Consider the following 12,066-nt stretch of genomic DNA (forward strand, 5'->3'; position numbering starts at 1 on the left):
AGGGAACAACATACAGGAGACAGGGTGGCTAGATGCTTTATTCTGTTATTCTTGGGGAAGCTGTGGTGGCTATTTAAACAGGGCTGTTCTCAGGACCTTCCGCAAAGCCAGAGAGTTACCCTCTAATCTGATGGTTTTGGGTAGTCCATTCCATGTTTGGGCTGCCATTACCGGGAAAGATCTCCCCAGTCCATTAGTGCGTTTGAACACTTAGCAGACAATATGGCCCCTATATTCCGATCTCAGTGATCGGCCAGGTATGTATGGGAGGGTCAGATCTTTCAAATAGGCTGGAGATTGCCCATGGATACTTCGGTGGACCAAGGTCATGGCTTGTGACCCGTTTGTTGATTATCAGCCAATGTAGGGCTCTTCTATCTGATGTTATATGCTCCCCTCTAGTTCTCTTGCTAATGATTCTCACTGCACTGTTCTGGATAATCTGACATTTTGCGATGCTGCCCTTGTTTGCTCCTAGCATTTACGCATTTCCATAATCCAACCTCGATAGGATGATGGCCCTAGCAACGGCGGCGCTGTTTTGTTCATTCACAAACGGTTTGATGTGACTGAGCAGACGCAAACATGAGACTCTGCGTTAAGTGATGCTTCCAAAGCAAAGCTCAAGGTCTTCACCTTTTCTTAGACTGATCTTAACGATACATATGGCGATCCATTCAGGTATGAAATGTACACACATTATAGTGATATCGTAGCCATATTTTTTGTAGTGTACACTGCTATGTGATGCCACTTCCTGTTTTGTCAACGGGTGAAAAGTCGTGTTCCATCGCTTCCCGCTATATCAGTTTGGGGTGGGGTCAAATGACATCACTTCCTGTGATGTCATCCGGGGTCAAAGGTCGTGTGATATCACTTCCGCTACCCATGGCATTTTGGTGAAATGACGTCCATGAGCTTCAGCGTGTGAGATTTTCCTCTCAAGCCCAAACATCCATATTGTGTGATGCAAAACAGTGAACACTGCCACCTTTCTGACAGAAAAGGACTTAGCAATGCATGACTGGGTCACATATGAAGGGGAGGAAGATGACATTGCCAAGGTAAGGGACAGCCCATTGAAAGAAGGGGAGGTTCTTTTTGTTGACGGTTCAGGTAAACATTGACCAAAAGATAGGCCAAAGTCATACGGGCTGTGCAGTGGTGTGCCTCGAGGGAGGTGAATATGAGACACTGATTATGTAAGGACTGCCGATGCATTACTCGGCTCAAGCAGCGGAACTCATAGCACTCATTGAAGCAGGGGTGACACGTGACCATCTATTCCGACTCGGCATACGTCACTACAATAGTGCATGCTGGTCTGTCATCGTGGAGGGGTTTCTGAAGAGCAGACGGTTCCCCAGTTAAACATGCTGCACTGTTAGACATATTATTCTCCACATAGTCCCAACCCTCTGTAGGGGTTGAGGTTAAGTGCACTGCCGATACCAATAACACAGGAGAAATTTCACCAGGAAACGCCGATGCAGCGGCCAAAATAATGGCCTATCTTCCGGTACCCACACCTGCCGGGTATGCTGTGAACACGCCTTCAAATAATCAGCAAAACACCCCGTATAGAGCCGTGCCTATTGCGCAGCTTATTGAACTGCAAGGCAGGGCACCAAATGAGGAGAAAGAACTGTGGATAAAGAGGGGTTGCAAACAATCCCCGATGGACTTGTCAAGACAGGAGTGCACTGGTAAAGCAGTTATGCCCCAGCAACTATTAACAACGGCTTTTGACCAACTCTACCACCCCTCCCACAGTTTGAAACAACACATTGCTGCTGACAGACAAGAAGGTTAGTTTGTGCCCAATCATCAGGAGCACCTAACGAACATGATGATACACTGCACCATGTGTCAAAGTTTCAGCACAGGCATGATGCTCCGAACTTATTTGGCCGTTCTGCAAGCTACACATAGATTATGCGGATATGGGTTAAAGGTGAAATGGGTCCCGGTATTTGATTGTTGTGGTCTGCCTTTTTTTACAGTGGGTTGACGCAGGACGTTGTGTGCCCCCGGATGCCTAATGTGCAGCTAATTTTCTTGACTGTGAGGTCTTCTCCCGATGGGGTGTGTGTGATGTGTTAAGGTCCAATAACTGCCCACATTTTTTGAAAGAGATCACAGCACTACTTGGCATTAAACACAGGGTGTGTTCAATGTATCATCCCCCAGGCCAACGGCATTGTGGAGACGTTCAACAGCCTTCTCAAGAGCAAATTATCTAAGCTTTGCACCATGTTAAAAAATAACTGGGTGCGTTGCTTACCCTTGGCCCTCTTCAGCTTACGCACACAACCCAGCAAGGACCATTATTTATCACCCCGTGAGGTGGTTACTGGTTGGCGCATGAATATGCCCATATCCCGTCAAGAGGACATCAGATGCCTATAGGGCAGCAGCAATCTTAGATGAAGAATGTAAGGAGTATCTGACAACCCTAACATGAACAATTAAATGTATTTCCTGACAGATTGCACTGCCCTGACCAGAGGACACATCTGACACTACAAACACAACTGTGACATGTTCCCCGCCCACCCAACCGCTGCTGTCTGGAGAATTCATTTATGTAAGGAGCTTTATTAGGAAATGGAAAAACCCCATATTTCATGGTCCCCATGAAGTGGGGTTTTCCTCTCCCCTCGCTGTATAAGTGAAGGGGCTTTGTTATTAGATACACCTTTCTGACATCTGCAGGGTGCCCACAAACACTACACAATCATCTGTATATTGTTCATACACATCAGCATTAATTATCAATTAATACCAGCCCTCCTTTCATTGCTGCACATGCACAGGTTCAGACATATTTTATAAGATCTCTTTCTTTTTCTCTCTCTCTCGTTCTCTCTCCTCTCTCTTCCTTTATCACTCTCTCTCTCCATCTCCTGCCCGTCCTATATTTTGTGTGCATTATTTTTTCCCTTAGGTGAGAAGACGATGGAATCAGCCGCTTCAGATACTTCAATACACGTTAGAAAACATATTAGCTATTAGATTGCTCCTAGATGTTCATATTCATATATGTGTGGCAGGCATTTTAGAGCAAGATTATGTGCCATTTTAATTTTTATTATAGGAATTTATTGGGCAGCTTCTTTTATATGCAGAGGTCATATACAAGAGGGGGCGGAGTGCATTCACAAACATCACCAACATTACTGCAAATATATATAGTGATGAGCATAATAACAACAATAGCAGATCCACAAGTACCCCAGATCGTATGAGTATGACTGTGAGCACGATATTAGAACACTTTTTCCCATTTGTTTTTAAAAACATTTTTCGTAACATAACCACTTATGATGATACTATCAGTAGAAGTGTTGTGATCAAACACATTGGGCCACATAAGAGAATGAAATGGCAAGCACAAACGGCGAAGTACGATGCCTACCATGGGCTTGGCCTTGATGCTATTGAAGATGTACGGCACACACGGATGACCAACAGTTGGTATACGGATACGAGTGCGGTTGGGAAACAAACAGCAAAAAGCAGCTGCTATGTATGTTCACTAATCCTGCATGCGTCGGGCGCCCAAGGTATTAGTACCACAAGAAGCACCAATTATAGAGGCACAGTACCTGGTTCATCTTGCGCTATGTAGGGTTAAAGGCACCTTCCAGGCACAGAGAGTGCGCCTAGAACTCATCGATCCAGATCCCCTACAATGTAACAATAATCAAAGAGAGATTAAATGCCTGCAGCAACCATATTTGGTGATCCAAGGACTTAAATATATAAACAATAGATGGCAAGAGACCACACTGAGCTGCTTGGCAGAGAGCCTCCTGGGATATGAAGAGGAACTCCTGGCCCGAGTGGAAACAACCTGCGCACAAATCTAGACAGAGCACATTACAAAGTTGACATGGATTGCAGCGAAGGAAAAACCAGTGAACGTGCACAGAGAAGAAACATAGGAACTTTGTTTCCACAGTGAAGGTACTATTTTCATAGGTTCTAACAAACAATGCAACAGCACCCTCCTGATTCCAGAACTGAAGAGGCGCACAGCAGCTGTGATGGATTACTGCTGGGCTACGTCCTCGATATGTTGGTATGATATGATATAATATGATATGCCATTTGTAACGCGCCTATAGACAAGTGTTTTAAGGCGCGACAAGGCAAGGAAGGGGGAACAGAGGAAGGATAGAGACAACAATCTTACATTGAGATTGCGCAAGTGCAGGGGAAGGAGGAGGGAAAAGTGCAGGGGAAATGGGAGGGGGCAGTGTTGTACATAGGATCAAAACAATAACAAGACGTGCAGTCAGCAGGTGGCAGGTGCAAGGGTAAGTGCAGACAGCAGGTGTCCAAAAGTGCAGGTAGGGGGCACTGAAGGGTTACCGATACAGACCCAAGTGCAAAGGTTGCCGGGAGGCAGTGTGGGTGTGCAACTGGGCAGGCAGGGACCTGGTCCAGAAATCAGAGGTTAGCCAGGTTACCAGTGCAGTATCAGACAGGAAATCAGCAGGGGAGAGGAAGAGAGAAGGCAGAAGCAAAGAAGAAGGTCTTGAGGTGCTTCCGAACCTGAAGAATGTTCTCCTCAAGTTTCAGCGAGACAGGGAGGCTGTTCCAGAGGGAGGCCCCAGCTGAAGAAAGATATCTACCACCAACTTGTTGCTTGGAGAAACGACTGACTCTGAGGGAGTAGGAGGTGGAGGAGCGAAGAGCTCAAGTAGGAAGGTATTTATGAAGAGAGACTTGGAGGTATTGAGGACCCAGCCCCCAGAAGGCCATGTGGACAATGCATAGGGTCTTGAACTTAATCCTTGCAGCCACCGGGAGCCAATACAGAGATTTCAGTGCTGGAGAGATACAATCCCTGGGCTTGAGGCCAAGGACAAGTCTCTGGATGAGTTGCAGAGGGCAGAGAGTAGAAGCATGCAGATTTAGAAAGAGGGTGTTGCAGTAGTCCAGCCTAGAGAGAACCAGAGCTCTAGAGACAGTGAGCTTCTGGCGGAAGGAGAGGAAAGGAAGAATACGTCTGAGGAGGTGCAGTTGGTAGTTTGACTTCTTAGAGACGTCAGAGATGTCAGGAGAAAAGGAGAGTGTGAAGTCGAAGATGACCCCAAGGTTCTTAGCCTCACAGGTGGGAGCAGGAAGAGGGCCATGGGAGGCCAGCCAGAGAGTGACAGGAAAGGAGGGCGCAGGTGTGCTGATGAGGGGAATCTCCGTCTTTCAGGTATTCAGGCAGAGATCGTTGGTGGCACACCGGAAGGAGGTATGTGCAGAAAAATTGGAGATTCCTGTTGCACATTCATACTTCCCGAAGATGTGGAGAAGGGATTATTGTATCACATAATTGCAGCCGTACATGTTCAAGGAGTTTGAATGAAGAAGGAAGGAGGAATCCAAGGTAATGACTGGTTCAATGTCGCATTTGATTGGGCCCCATCCTGGTTCAATGCCATTGTGAAGCTGCTTGTACCCATCATCGTGTTCATCTTGGTCATCTTCTGCACCTGCCAAATGGGTCTCCGGTGTTCTGTCAAAGCAGTGCCTAGTAGGGCAATGATGATGGTGTCAATTGGGGTTTCAAGGGTACCTCGCAATACAAAAGATAGTGAAATACAAACTGACCACGCTTTTCCTCACATGATTCCCATCCCCTATGGAGACGAAGTGGACTACTTATGTCACACCACCATTGTCCCACCAACTGACCCTGAGAACTATGAGGAAGTATGGGTGGATCTGGCGGGCAACAGGGGATGTATTTATATGACATGCACGCCTGAAGAATATGTGTGACCCCGGGAGAGCTTATGGTCCGTGTGCAGTGCCTGGATACTACAAAAGGAGACCCCACCATATGAGAAGACAGTGAGGAGGGTGAATGAGCGCATGCATGGGGGGGATTGTTACTGTAGAATTAACAAAATGGTGGAATGTTGGGAAGGGAGCGAATCCACCCCACCGCCCCAGGTGCTTTAGGGTGAGGTGAGGCTGATTGGAAGACCTATAACAGTCCAAGGGGAGGGGAGTGCCCTTAAGGTCCTTACACGATCATAACATTGTACGCAATTTAGACGTTTAAACATAGTGTGCACATATAAGCAGATGCCATTTTACAGATATTAAGGAGCCATAGTCAAAGCACGGGGTCTGCATAGTCATGCAGTATTTAGTGCGTTAGACACAGGCCGCAAGCCGGAAGGGAAATCTGAACAGGCCCAAGCGCTGATGTGAGAGGCCCACGCTGCTAACATCCACAGAAACTCTTCTTTGTTCTAAAATAGTTGCCAATTTGTTTGTTCTAAGAAAGAACGTGCCCTGCAAGGCCACAAGAGAGTACTAGCCACCCTGATGTACATGTTATCACAAACAGGCCAGAGCAGGCCTCCAACCCCGATCCAGCCAACTACGAGTTATAGTCCCTACAATTGCCTCAGTCCCAAGACCCCTGAATTCCAAGATACCAGTTGACCCCAGACCACCGACCATAAACCAATCAACCATAAAAGATCTAAGAGCATGGTCGTCCCACCCTCATTTCATAATGATGGGATTTGTAATGCGAGGTACAGGGAGGGATAAATTATAGTTCAAAAGAGAGGGTGGATGTCTTGGAAGCTGAGAGATGCAATCGGGATGATTGAAGTATGTGTGGGTTAGTGTGACCTCGAGAACCCCCTGTGCCAGTCTTTGAGCATGCCAGGTGCACTGTATAATGATAGAGTAGCATTATTCACAAATGTAGCTAATTGCTTCTTTGGCCTTGGTTCCTTGGTGACGAGGAGTCCAGAAGAACCTACGTGATAGAAGACGGACAGACTGGGCTGGGACCCATGGCCTGGCATCCCCTGTGGAGCAGGCCAACCATGTATAGGATTTCACCAACCAGCCACATGGGTTTCCACTGTAATCTATGACGCTATCTCTCCTTTTAAGCTTCTGCTTGCATCCTTTTTCGTCAGAACGTTCCATGGCAGCAGAGTTCTTTGCTGACACACCTATTTTTTAGAAATAAAACTTGTTATCCTTGCAAGAGTTTCTGGGCCCTTTTTCCCTGAGCGTTTAGAGGCGTGCCTTCAGTGGAGAGGCCTTAACATTAAGAGCCCTTAAACTTTGCCTGAGAGAAAGAAACTGGGGTAGCCAAAAGCTGACTAGGCCATGATTGGTAAGGAGAGCAAGATGAAGGAGGAAAGCTGGTGATGATCTCTGACTGAAGTGCTCAGATTCTGAGATTATCCCCGATGAGCCTGGCTGTCTTCCAAGAGCGCCCCAAAACAGAGGTCTTGACTGTACATCAATTTAGTTAACTCCCAAATAGATTGACCCAGGGGGGAGTTTGGAAGAGTTTGAACTGTCCACCCTCTTTCCTAGCGGGAATAAGGTTATAGTCACATAAAGTAATTGGGTGCCTTCATTTTTCCTGTCCACCCCAGATTTCCCTAATGAACAGGAGTGTCCTAGCCACTAAAACGATATTCCCAAAGGCGATCCTTTCCAAACCTTGCCTTTGAAACAAAAAGGTCCTTGCCCCTAAAATGAAATTCCCAATTGTCACCACTCCTTAAACATTCTATTTAAACAAAAAGGTGTTTTGCCACAAAACAAAATTCCCAGTGTCACCACACCTTAAACCTTGTATTTAAACAAAAGTGGTGCCCTTCGCCCCAAACGAAATTCCTAACTGTCCCCACTCCCTAGAACTGGCCTTTAAACAGAGACGTGCTGCATATCACGGATACACAGGTTTTTGGTGCTGGGGTTGGAGGCGCTTTGCAAAGAGAAACTAGTCTAATTTGCATTTAACAATATACACTCCCTCTTGAGAGTAAGTGACCCTGATAGCAGAACGATTTTACATTGCTTTTGGGTGAAAAGGAAACAGTGCTATTTGCTACATGCATTTTTACAAATCTGTGTTTTCAAAACTGCAAGCATTTTCTAGTGTGCAGAAATACTCCAGGTATCAAGCACTTTACATGTCACTGTGTCACTTGTTTTAAAATCAAACTGTGCTTTGTGTTTAATCTAAATGTTATCAAGTAATGTTTGCCTGTTTATTGCAATAAGGAAACTGTATGTTCTGTCGAAGCTTTGTTTGGTGCCCCAGAGGAGGTGGCGCCTATAATCAGTAAAGATTAATTGAACATAAGTTATAAATAAATATATATTCTGCCAATACCACTGCCTGGTTCCTGGCTCATTGTCAGCGCAGGGTGAGGGAGTTACGTGGCTCTATATGAGTCAGAGAGAGGGTCTTGTTTAATTGGGGGGCGGGGACGAAGGAACTCCCTATGTTGAGCGTGGTCTCCCAATATATCGTTACAATGAGAGGTGAGACTTCGAGACATCAGCCACCCCCAAGAAGAATATTGGCTACTCTGAACCATTGCGGTGCTACTGACTTTGAAGGCGCTGCCACAGACTCTCTGTGCATTTAAGGCTAAATGAGAGACTTCAAGATGTATCGTGAAAGTCAAAGATGAAACAGGGTACGCATTGACTTTAATGCCAGACATTTCTATCAGAATTGCAAAATGTTAACAGGAACTGCATGTCTCGCGTCATGGCTTAGCGGGATATCATGGCAGAGTCCCTGAAGACCAATCCCTCACAAACTATCTCTGACTCAGATAATGACATATTATATAGCCTTATAAGCCAAGGGAGAGGTCATTATCGTGGGATAATGACCCACCACCAAGTTATGGCCTGAGACGAAGTTGGGGAAGGGTCATTATTCCAAATGATAATGACCCCTACCGAGGTACATAAGGCTATTAGCACACAATAGTGGCAGCAATACATGTTTTGGAGCTTTGGTGCTGAAGTAAAAAAAGTTAGTTTAATAATGAGAAAGTAAGTCGTAAAAACTGAGTTAATACATTAAATGTGGTTTTATTTCATAGTATTTAAAAGCTCGTCTTCAAACGTTAAGCATTTCAATTGCAGACTTGGTTAAACTGGAGCAGGTTTAACATGAGCATGTATTAGGGAATGTGTAAAGTAAACAGTTTCTCTCTAGGAAAGAAAAGGGAAAGCATTTTCCCATATTTTAGCTTTCTCGTTGTCGTGCTAAATAGGATGTTGAAGTGAAAAAGAATCTTTCTCTTAGAGAGGAAGTGCCATGTTGAAATACATCTTGCCTGGAAATTGCATGATTGTTTCCCTGTCTGCTTTTGAAGTCATAATGTTCAGAATATCAGTCCCAGTAGTTAATGACTGCATATTCTGATTGGCTGAGAGGAGATCAATAACGATTTCCATGTGCTAATAGAAAGTGGCGTTACAAAGGACAAACTATATCAGGTTATGGCCCGTAATACTAAACAGGAATAGTGTGGAATCCGGCACTATCACTGCAAAGATGTAGTAGGAGCCGAGGCCAATTCTAAGAGGAGCTGCTGAACCTGTTCAGTAAGAGAAGGGAAGAGTGTGGGTTAGCAAAGGATCTGAGACAGTTCATCATTACGGCCATACTGAAGAAGGGCAGGCTAGCAAGACAGTGCGGCCATACTAGCCCATCTCTTTACTCATTGGGGAAATTAAGATACTACTGACTATTTAGCTGGTTGGGCCAGATATAGGACTCACACTTAGGGATTAGAATAGCTTCATGCCTGCCAAATCTATGAGAGAAACATTGGGAAGTGGAAGGAACTCCTGGTGGCAACAGTAAAGACAGACAGAAGTGATCACAATTCAAGGGTGTTTATTAAACTGTAAATGCAAGGTGGAAAAACGCCTAACCTAAACCTGAATCTAAGATGGGAGCAAGCGTCGACCATCAAATGAAAAATAAGGTAGTCCTTGTGGCATTGTGTCAAAATAAAAAGGCCTATACTAAAACAAAACTATTGCCAATTCCTTACAACTAATTACAGAAAGAGTGTGGGATAGGGTTACAATAAAGAAAGAAGTGTTCACAAATAATAAGTCAGGATGTGATTGCCAGTGTTCTCCCTTCCCCACGTTTTGAGCACGGGACAAGGTGGATCTCCTGAGCACAGCACGCACTTGAGTCTTTCTATCACGAGTCGACAGTTCTGTACCAGCTATCAGGTTCTCCGAAGGACAAGTCTCTTTTCAATGCAAGTTTTCATGGACACATTCTCACAGGCCTACTCAAGTGCTTCCCCCAGCTCCCTTAAGAAACATAAAAGCTTTCATCCAGGACCTGTTCCCTCGGTTCGCAAGAAGCATGTGGACAAACGGAATAATCCTTACTGGAAAGCACATAGCCTGCATTGCAGGTGGCAACTCTCCTGGCGTACATACCCGCGCTTGAACAGAGGCGCTGCCTTGGTAACGCGGCGCGGGAAGCAAACACTAACCTCACCGATGCGATCACGTGACACAGTGTCTCAAACATTGTCACGCCCACAACCATGTTCAATGGCATCGGACCTGCACGTATCAAAGGAAGGCACCCGTCAGATTACGCACGCCGCAGGCTCATGTAACACGAGAATCATCACCTCCGTATAAATCAGCTGTGAATCCGCTGCACCGCGCTTCTCAGCTGTGTTTATACAGCGTTTGGCTTCTCATGCTCTTATGGTTCTACTGGTGACTACAGATTACGATTTCTGGACTCCTTTTGCTGCATCTCTTGTACCACGCATTTTTATTTATATTTGGCTAGCTAGAACTCGGACTGTATTATGGACTGCTTCGGATTTCCCTTGGTTACTTCAGTTACTAGGATTGTGCTCACGGAATCTTCACTGGATTTCAGACCATCACGCTGAACTTTGTTCGGATTTCACCAGGTGCTTCCAGTGCTTTTGTCTTACCAGCTTGGCTCACTGAGGCAACAGGTATCTACTAACACTACCCCAGAATTCCTCCTAGCCCCGCCCACCATCTGGCTCTGGTAGGTGCTTAAGTCTCTTGCTATATAATCACCCATACTCTGTTCTGTACTCACCTAACCTGCCACATTCCTTTTCAGCAGCCACCCGGAGGATCTGGTGTTCCTGTTCCTGTCACCTGTGGCCCCAATCCTCAAACAGCGAGTAAATTGGTATTTCGCTGCTATTGGCTTGGGGATGGAGGTATTCATACTCCTCGCGATCCAGGATTCCTGACAGACTGAGAAGCCTGACATATCGCTCGGGGTATGGATCCCTCCGCAGGGGACCCGGTGGCTGCACTTGTCCAAGTCATATCTGTCTTACGTTCCGACATGGCTTCCGCCACGGAACCTATTCACCAGCGTCTTGACGCTATTCAAAGCGAACGCCATGTATTACCCGCAGACCCTGAATTTGGGGACACGGCACCACCAGCTAGCGCTCCCCAGGCTGCCCCTTATGTCACGACACAAGTCATTGTACCCACTCCGTTTCCTTTGGCCGCACCTGAAAAATTCCAGGGGGACCGCAGAAAGTTTTGCACCTTCCTCAATCAGTGCAAACTGCACTTCCTGTGTAAACCGCAGGCTTTTCCTGATTCAACCACCAAGGCGGCCTTCACGTTATCCCATTTGGGGGGAATTGCCGCCACCTGGGCTAATCCCTTTTTAGAAAGCGATAGTCCTGCCTTATACGACTTTGATCTATTGGTGACAGAAATGACAAAGGTATTTGATATTCGACATAAAGCACAGTCCCGGGATCTAGAATTGTTGAACCTCTCTCAGGGCAAGTCTTCTCTCATAGAATACATCACCCGTTACAACCAACTGGCTGTGGAAACAGCCTGGCCTGAAAACAACAAGGCAGTAGTTTTCTACAAGGGTCTGAGCGACGCCATGAAAGACACCTTAGCAGTGGTACCATCACTGCCTGCCCAATACCACGAACTGGTTGATTTAGCCCTACAGGTGGACGCAAGACAAGCAGAGAGAAAATCAGGGGCAGGATTTTCTTCTACCCGTTCTGCCCCAGTAGAAATCCAGGGTGAGCCCATGCAGATAGGGGAAGTCCGGAGCCCCATCACACCCACAGGAAGGGAACGTAGAAGGACGGCTAATGCCTGTTTCTATTGTGGCCTTAACGGTCATTATGTCAAGGAATGCCCCCGTCATCCTAGACTCAAGACCCCGGTTTTCAGAAGGCTTGTCCCTAGTTACGGGGG

The sequence above is a fragment of the Ambystoma mexicanum genome, chromosome 4p, assembly GCF_040938575.1.
Source record: "Ambystoma mexicanum isolate Mex_15411 chromosome 4p, UKY_AmexF1_1, whole genome shotgun sequence".
NCBI classification, from domain to species: Eukaryota; Metazoa; Chordata; class Amphibia; order Caudata; family Ambystomatidae; genus Ambystoma; species Ambystoma mexicanum.